This window comes from Primulina tabacum, chromosome 6 (genome assembly GCF_025594145.1).
Source record: "Primulina tabacum isolate GXHZ01 chromosome 6, ASM2559414v2, whole genome shotgun sequence".
NCBI lineage: Eukaryota > Viridiplantae > Streptophyta > Magnoliopsida > Lamiales > Gesneriaceae > Primulina > Primulina tabacum.
In genome coordinates, this window is record NC_134555.1 from 27,806,569 (window position 1) to 27,817,183 (window position 10,615).

Below are 10,615 nucleotides of genomic sequence, written 5' to 3' on the forward strand. Positions count from 1 at the left end.
TAGTGGATCGACTTGCTAAGTCAGCACACTTCTTGCCAGTGAAGAAGACTTTCTCTATGACTCAGTATGCAGAACTTTATATCAAGGAGATAGTCCGGTTTCACGGGATTCCGATTTCCATTGTGTCCGACAGAGATCCGAGATTCACATCGTCCTTCTAGAAGAGCTTACATGCAGCCATGGGGACGAAGTTGCTATTCAGTACAGCGTTTCACCCTCAGACAGATGGCCAGTCTGAGTTAGTGATCCAAAATTTGGAACATTTGTTGAGCGCTTGTGTGATCGACTTCCACGGGAATTGAAAAACCAACACCAATAAAAATTACGTCCTGACTCATAAAATCACCTCAAAACCCCTTATTTTCAACAATAAGAAAAAGCATTACCCTTATTTTAAATAATTAAAAACAATTATTCCATAAAAACATTTTCTATTTTTCAGCCCTCGGTCTCCGATCCTCGATCGCAATTCGAATAACCATTAAAAATATATTTTTATGCAACAATGTAGAAAAATATATTTTAAACATGTAAACATGCACATCTTAATTAATTTATGAAATTAAAACAAGTAATTAAAATACAAGATAATTTAATAATTGCGTGCATGTGGTTTACGTGGACCTTTAAATTTTCGGAGCGTTACAATCTCGCCTCCTTAAATTTAATTTCTTCCTAGAAATTCGTTTATCCTTAATAACCCAAAAACAATATAGTCCAATTCCACCACAAAACCAACATGCGTTAAAATCAAATAATTTCTTATTTTATATCGTATCACGTATAAAAATTCTAAAGCATATAAATCATACATTATCATAGAGCTATTAAACATGTGGCGTAAACATATAATTCATTTAATCATACAGGTAAAAACATATAAATCATATAAAGCATGTAAACTTACAATTTGAGGCTTGAACGACTGAGCTTCCCGGCATTGATGGTGACACAACCCTTTACAGGACCTTTGCTCTGATACCAACTGAAACTTCTGCTATTCGTTTTCTTAAAAAGTGCTAGATTTTTTTTTTCCAAACCTCAGTAATATTTAAAAATCCAAAGGAGAATAGTTTAAAGCATAAAGTCAACAAACGTTTTACCAACTTAAAAACATTATTCAAAAAGTATAGCTCATACTATAACCTCTCAAAAACCACTCATAAACATAAATAAAAGTCATAAAATATCTTTAACATAACATAAAATCATAATTCCTAACTAGTGCTGAAGACTAGTGTCGGTCCTCGGGTTATGTGCACCTTCACTCCAGTCAGACCAACCATCAAGACCGCCATAATCATTATTATCAATATCACCTGCATCAATCGTACCTAGTGAGTCTAAAGACTCAACACATTATAGCCTTGATAACAAGTAATACATATACAGATCACATACAACAATGAAAAATAATTGTACTTAAAAATATCATTTTCATGAAGATGTATAAACTTCAAACATGAACATTTCGTAAGCATTTTAATGATGCATAAACTTTAAAAAAAATTTCATGATCCTTTTTCATAAGCATTTTCATAAACATATTCATATCATCCTCAACATATTCATATCCATATTATCATCAACATATACGTATTCTTTTTTCCTTTCGTTGAATTCAGATCGTTAATTGTGACTTTCGTGTTCATCTACGTCTACGTGTTGGACGATGGATCCATCTACGTGTAACCACAGTACTGTGCGGCGGGGACACCAGCAACACTATCACCGGTCAACTGGGCATTGGCCTTACGTATTAACATATCGTCGTATACATATACATATTCATATCAATATCCAAGGAAATACGATCGTCGGGCTCCCACTGGGACCATAACTCTCACGAAATCTCCAACATATCATCGTATTAGTCACAATTACTTCACTTCCTTCAACGTTTCATATTCTCATTACTTTATAAAATTTTAAACATGCATGTAACGTTTTTGTTTTAAACCAAGCATGCAACATATCTTTTAAATGTCAACATTAGATCATAAAACTTTCGTAGACATTTAAAAATCATAATTTAAATTTAAAATATAAAATTTCATAAACATAAATAATCATTGAAAATAATCACATTAGCATATAAAACACCATTTGGACACTGCCATGACCTTTACTAATTTCTATTTATAAAATGACCGTTTTACCCCTAGACGTAAAATTTCACGTTTTTACATTTTCTTAATTTCATTGACTCTAATATATCCCAAATAATTATTTAAGCTTACAAGAATTTTCTCTAATTTTATTTTAGCTTAAATCGAGGACTTTTAAATTAATCTTAAAATAAGATGTATTATTGCGTTTTAATCCCGAATAAAACCAAACCTTAATATAAAATTCCCAAATTAAAAATTTATATTTTTAATAATTATTTGAGATTAAATATAATTTTCCATAATTTTATTAAGTTTAAATCCAGACGTTTCAATTAATTCTTTAATTAACGATTCGTGCGGCGATAAATCCAAAACACGTTATTTTGATCTCAATTTTTAAACATAGCATTTCGCCCGTGGACCCATGGTTTCAATTTTACTTCTTAAATTTTCGTTTTTGACACCTAATTGAACCACCCGAGCCAACTCCCAATTTACCCGAGCCACCTTGAGTCAAACCCAAGCCAACCCACTTAGGAACCCTACTGACTAAGCCCAGCCCAAAGAACTACCCCTGGCCCGCCCAAAACACTTCTGAAAATTGACCCAACATTCTGCAATCTCCTAAAACTCACGCTAGAAGACTCCTAATCATCCTAGGTCACCTCCAACCGAGCAACCCACCAGCCCAGCCGACCCTGACCACCCCTGGACCACGCCCAGACCCTGACCAACCAGCCCCAAGCCCCTGAACCCACGCAGCAGCCAAGCGAACCAGCACTAGCGCCGTGCGACCCCTTGTGTGCGCAAGAGTCCTCTTTTGCGTGGGAATCTTTGCAGCAGCCACCATCGAGCCCTAGCCTCCTTGACCCACTCTGAACCACCTTGAGCCATCGCCTGGACCACCCTAGCCAAGCCCCTAACCCTTCAAAGGTTGCAGCACTCGGCAGCACCAAACACACGCGAGGGAAGAGTCCATGTTATCATGGGCTCTTCCTAACCGCCTAGCCACGGGTCCTAACCATGCTAGGACCCTACCAGACCCTAGACTGAGATTACCCTTACCCTTACCAAGCCCTGGCCGAGCCGCCACCGGCCCATGCACAGAACCGAGCCTACATGACACTTACTTGCCAACACACCTTCGTTTCCTATCTTTTGTGATGCATACGGTTCCTAGCTCAATTTTATTTCTTTTACAACATGTTTCGTGTGTTCTAAGACCCCTTAGGCGTGTAAAAACAACCCTTAAACATCCCCTAATCAAGGCAGACCCTTCATGAATATATAAATCATGTTTTGATGCATTAATTCATGAGTTTAGGCAAGTAGGTGCATAGAAACGAAAATAATACAAAGTGTAAGTTTGTTTTTCATACAAAACATGTTCAAATAAATATTATGGTGTGATAGATGATACAAGGAAAGAATATGGCGTGCGTTTGCGTATTAAACGTACAAAAAACCGTTGACGATTGTGAAACCCCTTATTTTCAAAAATAAGAAAAAGCATCATCCTTATTTTAAATAATTAAAAACAATTATTCCATAAAAAATATTTTCTGTTTTTCAGCCATCGGTCACCGTTCCTCGACCGCAAATCGAACAACCTTTAAAAATATATTTTTATGCAAAAGTGTAGAAAAATATATTTTGAACATGTAAACATGCACATCACAATTAATTTATGCAATTAAACAAGTAACTAAAATACAAGAGAATTTAATAATTGCATGCATGTGGTTTACGTTGACCTTTAAATTTTCGTGGCGTTACAGGAGTTTACCTACAACAATAGCTTCCAATCGTCTATAGTTATGGCTCCCTACAAGGCACTGTATGGGAGGAAGTGCAGATCGCCGATTCATAGGGATGAAGTCGGTGAGAGATCAGAACTTGGTCCAGAGATCGTTCAGCAGACTGCAGATGTGGTGGTCAAGATCCGAGACAGGATGAAGACCGCCCAGAGTCGTCAGAAGAGTTATGCGGACAAGAGAAGGAGAGATCTTATGTTTGCCGTAGTTGATCATGTTTTCGTGAAGATAGCACTTATGAAGGGTGTTATGAGGTTTGGGAAGAGAAGCAAGCTTAGTACGAGAATTATTGGACCGTTCAAAATTCTTGAAAGAGTTGGGACACTTGCTTATCGTGTAGCTTTATCGCCGAATCTGGCTGGTGTACACAATGTGTTCCATATTTCGATGCTGAGGAAGTTCTTAGCAAATCCATCGCACGTTTGAGTTTTGAGCCGTTGCATCTTTCTCCGGATATGTCATATGAGGAAAGACCTGTCCTAATCCTAGACCGACAGGAACGGAGACTTCGGAACAAAGTAACCAAGTTGGTCAAAGTTCGGTGGCTGAATCAATCAGTGGAGGGGGACACTTGGGAGGTCGACGCAGACATGAAGAATCGTTACCCGGAGCTGTTAGGTAAGACTTAATTTCGAGGACAAAATTTATGTGGGGCCCCGGGTCCGATATCTAATACTAATAATTTTAAATGTATCAAATCAAACGATTTAATAAAATATATAATTTTTTGTTCACAAACTGACATAAACATCGTCAGAATAATTTAAATGTCTAAAATGTTTGAAATATAATTTTCAACATGTCAAAATAACTAGTGAACAAAAGTAATCCAAACATCATCAAATAGCTCCTAAGACCCGAGAATCCCACTCTAACTCGTATCTCCTCGCCTGGAACTTGACTCTGGCATCCCAAGCCTCGCCTCACCTACCGTCAAGCACATGAAAACAAGACGTAGACGACGTGCCGGTGAGTATAAACCCAGTATGATACAATCAATAACATATGAGAATTTAATTTTAAAAATAGTTCATATAAATCCATAAAGATGCAATATAATGCAATGCATGATCAGAAGCTGTGGGCTATCAATAAATTTCAAGATCAAGTGAATCATCTGGTCATAGGGTACCCAAGGAAAGAGAATCCCCCAGCAACATCCACCGACTCATCCGCTCGAGGTGGGGTGTTGTGTTCTACAATCCCAGGACTATGGTTCGCCTATAGAGAGTGTTCAGGCCATAGCAGCGACCTCCGCATACACTATGCCAACTCAACTATAGCCCCATACGTCTAACAAATCAATATATCAAGGCGACCTCCGCCATATCAAATCTGAATCGAAAAGTTGCTCAATATGCAATGCAATGATGCATTTCAATCTCATCAAGTCAATATCATAATAAGCTCATCTCAAAAGAACAATCATCAAAAATCACAAGTATTTCATCAAGCCATAGAATTTTCAGTTTAAAATGAAAATGATACTTTTACCTCGTATGTTACCGACCGTAACATACCTTTCAAATATTACCAAAAGAAGATCGAAATGTGTAGGTGAGAAGTCTTGAACCTCTGAATTCTACTATAACTCAAGAACTCGGATCATGTATCAAAACAGAGCAATTTCTGTACAAAATTCATAATTAATTCAATAATGCTTCGAATCAAGATCCGCAATTTGGATATTCAAGAAAACTCAAATCCCAACAATTGTGTAAAGAAGGAATCCATATTATTTCTTAACTGTAATATGACATAAAAACATTCATTGAATCATTTTGTCAAACACGTGGCGTGCATGCTAAAGAGTTAGCTCCTCTACAATTCCATTTCTTTTCCAAAATATCAATATATACAATACCATCAATCATTATATTAACAACTTTACATCAACACTCAAACCAAACAACCCATTGTTTTCCCTTCAATCACTAACCCAAGGAAATAAGCTTTCTTACCTTGCTTCTAAACTCTTGAGGAGAACTTCTAATCTCCAAGCAAAGATTAAAGCTTCAATCAAAGATTAATGTCTTGGAAGAAATTGGATTGAAGGAGAAATGAGGAACCCTAGCTCTAAACCGATGGAGAGAAATGAGGATGAGAAGAAATGATACAAAAATCATTCCCCAATCTAATATATACCATCTAAACCTCAAAACACGTTTTTTGTACAAGTGCTGGGCGCCATGGCGCGTGTTTTGGCGCAGGGGCGCGCACCATATTGCCCAACCACCAAAATTTCAGCAATGGGCGCGCGATAGCGCGTGATCTGGCGCAGGGGCGATCCGTATTCTGTCCAAAACGCATTTTTAACTTCAGAATTTGCGAAAGTGGTAAACTTGAAAGTTGTAGCCCTATGTCTTGGCTTGCATCTCCAATTAGCCTCATGTCATTTGGAGGTCTGAGTAAAAATTTATGCTCGATCTTCCAACACGTGTCATTGTAGGAACGACGATACGCACGACAGACTTCGGGGCGCTTTTGGCTCGTCTTCCCTAATGATTTGACCAAAACTCAAAATAAGAAAGTTATAGCCTTATGTCTTATCTTTCTAATGAAAGTGGCCTCACATCAATTGGATCAATATACAAAAAATTATGCTAAAAACCACAACTACTGCCACATTTTTCATACTGTTTCTGCACTTCTATTACCTATTTAGGTCAAATTCAACCTTTGATTCTACCCATCCATTGTCTTTTCAATTCTATAACATTCATTATCATTCATACCATAACATAATGCCATAAACCATCACAACTACTGCCACAATTTTATTTTTTTTCAAAATTCGGGCATTCCAATTTCTCCTCTCTAAAAATAGATTTCGTCCTCGAAATCACTCATCTCTTTCAAGTCTAAAATGTAATGATCAATACTTAAAATAAAACCGAGAATAGAAGCGTACTTCATTTGAATAACTCTGGATATTTATGTCTCATTTTATCTTCTATTTCCCAAGTTGCCTCTTCGACACCATGTCTGTTCCACTGTACTTTAATCAACGGAATCATTTTATTTCTGAGTTGCTTATATTTTCTATCTAGAATTTTAATCGGTCTCTCAATGTAGATCAAATTCTGATCTAACTCAACTTCATCGGGTGGAAGTACATGAGAAGGATCTGGATGATATTTTCTCAACATGGACACATGAAAAATATCATGAACACCTGATAACGCAGGAGGAAGAGCTAATTTATAAGCCAAATCACTAACACGTTCCAAAATCTCATACGGACCTATGAATCTCGGTGATAATTTACCCTTCTTCAAAATCTAACTGTACCACGAAAAGGAGATATTTTCAGAAAAACTCTATCACCTTTCTCAAAAATCAACGGCCGTCTCCTGATGTTCGCATACATAGCCTGTCTATCCTGAGCAGCTCTCATACGACACTGAATCAATTTCACCTTCTCTGTCATATCTCTTATCATATCAGGTCCTACAATTGGTGCTTCAGATAAATCGTCCCAATACAGAGGAAATCGACACTTCCTGCCATATAGTGCTTCAAATAGTGACATTCTAATGCTCACTTGATAACTATTGTTATAAGAAAACTCGACAAGTGGCAACGAATCCTGCCAACCAATACCAAAATTCATCACTACAGCTCTCAGCATATCCTCTAATGTCTGAATAGTACGTTCTGACTGTTCGTCTGTCTGAGGATGATATGCTGTACTCAAATGCAAACGAGTACCAAGGGCCTCTTGTAAACTCTGCCAAAAATGAGAAGAAAATCTGGGATCACGATCTGATACAATTGACTTAGGCACACCATGCAATCTCAAAACTTCTCTGATGTACAATCTGGCCATCTGATCATGCCTATACGTCATCTGATTAGGAATGAAACAAAAAGACTTGGTTAATCTGTCAACGATAACCCAAATTGCATCGCAACCCCTCGACGACCTCGGCAATTTCGTGACAAAGTCCATGATGATATGATCCCACTTCCATTCTAGAACTTTAAGGCTATGCAAAAGACCTCCTGGTCGCTTTCTTTCTGCTTTCACTTGTTGACAATTCAAACAACGAGATACAAATTCTGCTATGTCAGATTTCATTCTTTTCCACCAAAATTGTTTCTTCAAATCATTGTACATCTTTTTACTTCCAGGGTGTACACTGAACTTACTGCAATTAGCATCCACAAAATCTGTATCCTAAACTCTGAAATATTAGGAACTACAATACGATCATTCACAAACAAAATACCCTCATTATTGACTTGAAATTCTGATTGATGTCCATATTTGAAAAGTTCAACTGATTTCTGAATGCTTTGATCTAACTTTTGGGCCTCTCTAATTTTAACAAACAACTCGGGTTCTGCCTGACTCATAAATACTCTTACAGGTTGAGTATCTACCACAAAATCCAAACAAGAAATACAACATTCTTCTACTAAATCAGATACACTGCTAGTGATCAAGGACATATTACATACTTTTCTGCTCAAAGCATCGGCTGCTGCATTAGACTTTCCTGGATAATATTTTATTTTGCAATCATAGTCTTTCAACAAATCTAACCAATGCCTCTGTCTCATGTTCAACTCTGCTTGTGAAAAGAGGTATTTCAAACTCTTATGATCAGTGAATATCTAAAATGTCTCCCCATACAAGTAGTGACGCCAAATCTTTAGGGCAAAAACCACTGCTGCTAGTTCCAAGTCATGAAAGGGGTATCTAGACTCATGTGACTTCAACTATCTTGAAGCATAGGCAACCACACAGCCATGCTGCATTAATACACAACCCTATCCTTGATGTGAAGCATCAATGTGCACTGTAAATCCTCCTACACCTGATGGAATAGTCAGAACTGGAGCACTAGTCAATCTATGCTTAAGTTCAACAAAACTAGCCTCACATTCCGGTGACCAAATAAATGGTGCATTCTTTTGTGTCAGTTGCGTAATTGGCCTCGCAATCTGTGAGAATCCTTCAATAAATCTGCGATAATAGCCTGATAAACCCATAAAACTACGTGCCTCAGGAACTGATGTCGGTCTAGACCAATTGATGACTGCCTCAACTTTACTCGGATCAACTGATATACCAGCACTCGAAATCACATGTCCAAGGAATACCACTCTATCCAACCAAAACTCGCATTTGGATAATTTAGCATACAACTTTTCAGTTCTCAAAATCTGCAGTGCAACTCAATTTCAGATTTTGAATAAATAAGAATATCATCAATGAAGATCACAACAAATTGATCTATATACCGTTGAAACACACGGTTCATCAAATCCATAAATACCGCAGGTGCATTGGTCAACCCAAAAGGCATAACCAAATATTCAAAATGCCCATACCTTGTACGAAAAGCAGTCTTAGGCACATCTATCTCTCTAACCCTTAACTGATGATATCCGGATCTTAAATCAATCTTAGAATATACTGAAGAACCCTGCAACTGGTCAAAGAGATAATCAATCCTTGGCAAAGGATACTTATTCTTTACTGTGGCTTTATTCAACTGTCTATAATCGACACAAAGCCTCATAGACCCATCTTTCTTCTTCTCGAATAAAACCGGAGCACCTCAAGGTGAAACACTTGGTCTTATATATCCTTTAGTCAATGGATCCTCAAGTTGTTCCTTTAGTTCCTTCAGTTCAATTGGCGCCATCCTATAAGGAGCTCTAGAAATAGGCTGTGTACCTAGCATCAACTCAATGTTGAACTCAACCTCTCGGACTGGAGGAAATCCTGGAATTTCATCTGGAAATACATCTGAAAATTCACTAACAATTGGAATATCAGCCAATTTAGGTACTGACCTTGAAATATCAATCGCATAAACCAAGAAACATTCGGCTCCTTTCTGCAACAAACAAGTCATGGACAAAACAGATATCAAAGGAATCTTAGCTCGAGAACCTTTGCCATAGAATGTCCAGTGATCTGTCATATCAGGCCTAAACTTAACAATTTTCTGAAAACAATCTACAGTAGCCCTGTATCTTGTCAACATGTCAATACCAACTATGTAGTAAAAATCAGACATCTCCAATATAATACAATCAAGCTCAATGACATTATCCTCACAACGAAATTCACAACCACTTATCATTTCAGCTGACCTCATCACTTTGCCCAGTGGAGTAGAAATAGATAAGGTAGATGATAATGGTATAGAATGCAACGAATGCAATGTGACAAAGTGCTCAGATATGAAAGTATGTGATGCACCCGTATCCATCAAAACATAAGCAGGATAACCTGAGAGAAAACAATTACCTGCAATGACATTATCTGGAGCATGATGTGCCTCATCCTCAGTGAGTGCAAAAACTCGAGCCTGCTGTCTAGGTGGATGTCCTGCCCTATGGCCACCACTCTGTTTGTTCTGATCTGACCGGTTTGATTGCTGATAAGAATGAACTGTAGGGGTCTGACGATTCTGGTGAGGTGTCTGTCTCGATGATCCCCCACTCTGAGATATTTCACTGCCACGATTAGGACACACTCGAGCATAATGTCCCACCTGGTTACACAAGTGGCAAGCTTCTGAGATTCCTCTACACCGATCGGTATAATGTCTACCACCACACTGACCACAAGTTGTGCCTGAATAACCAGTGCTCTGAACTGAACCAGACTGTCTCGATCAACTAGAATTCGAAAAATTACTGCCATGCCTCTTAAATTGCTTCCCTCTA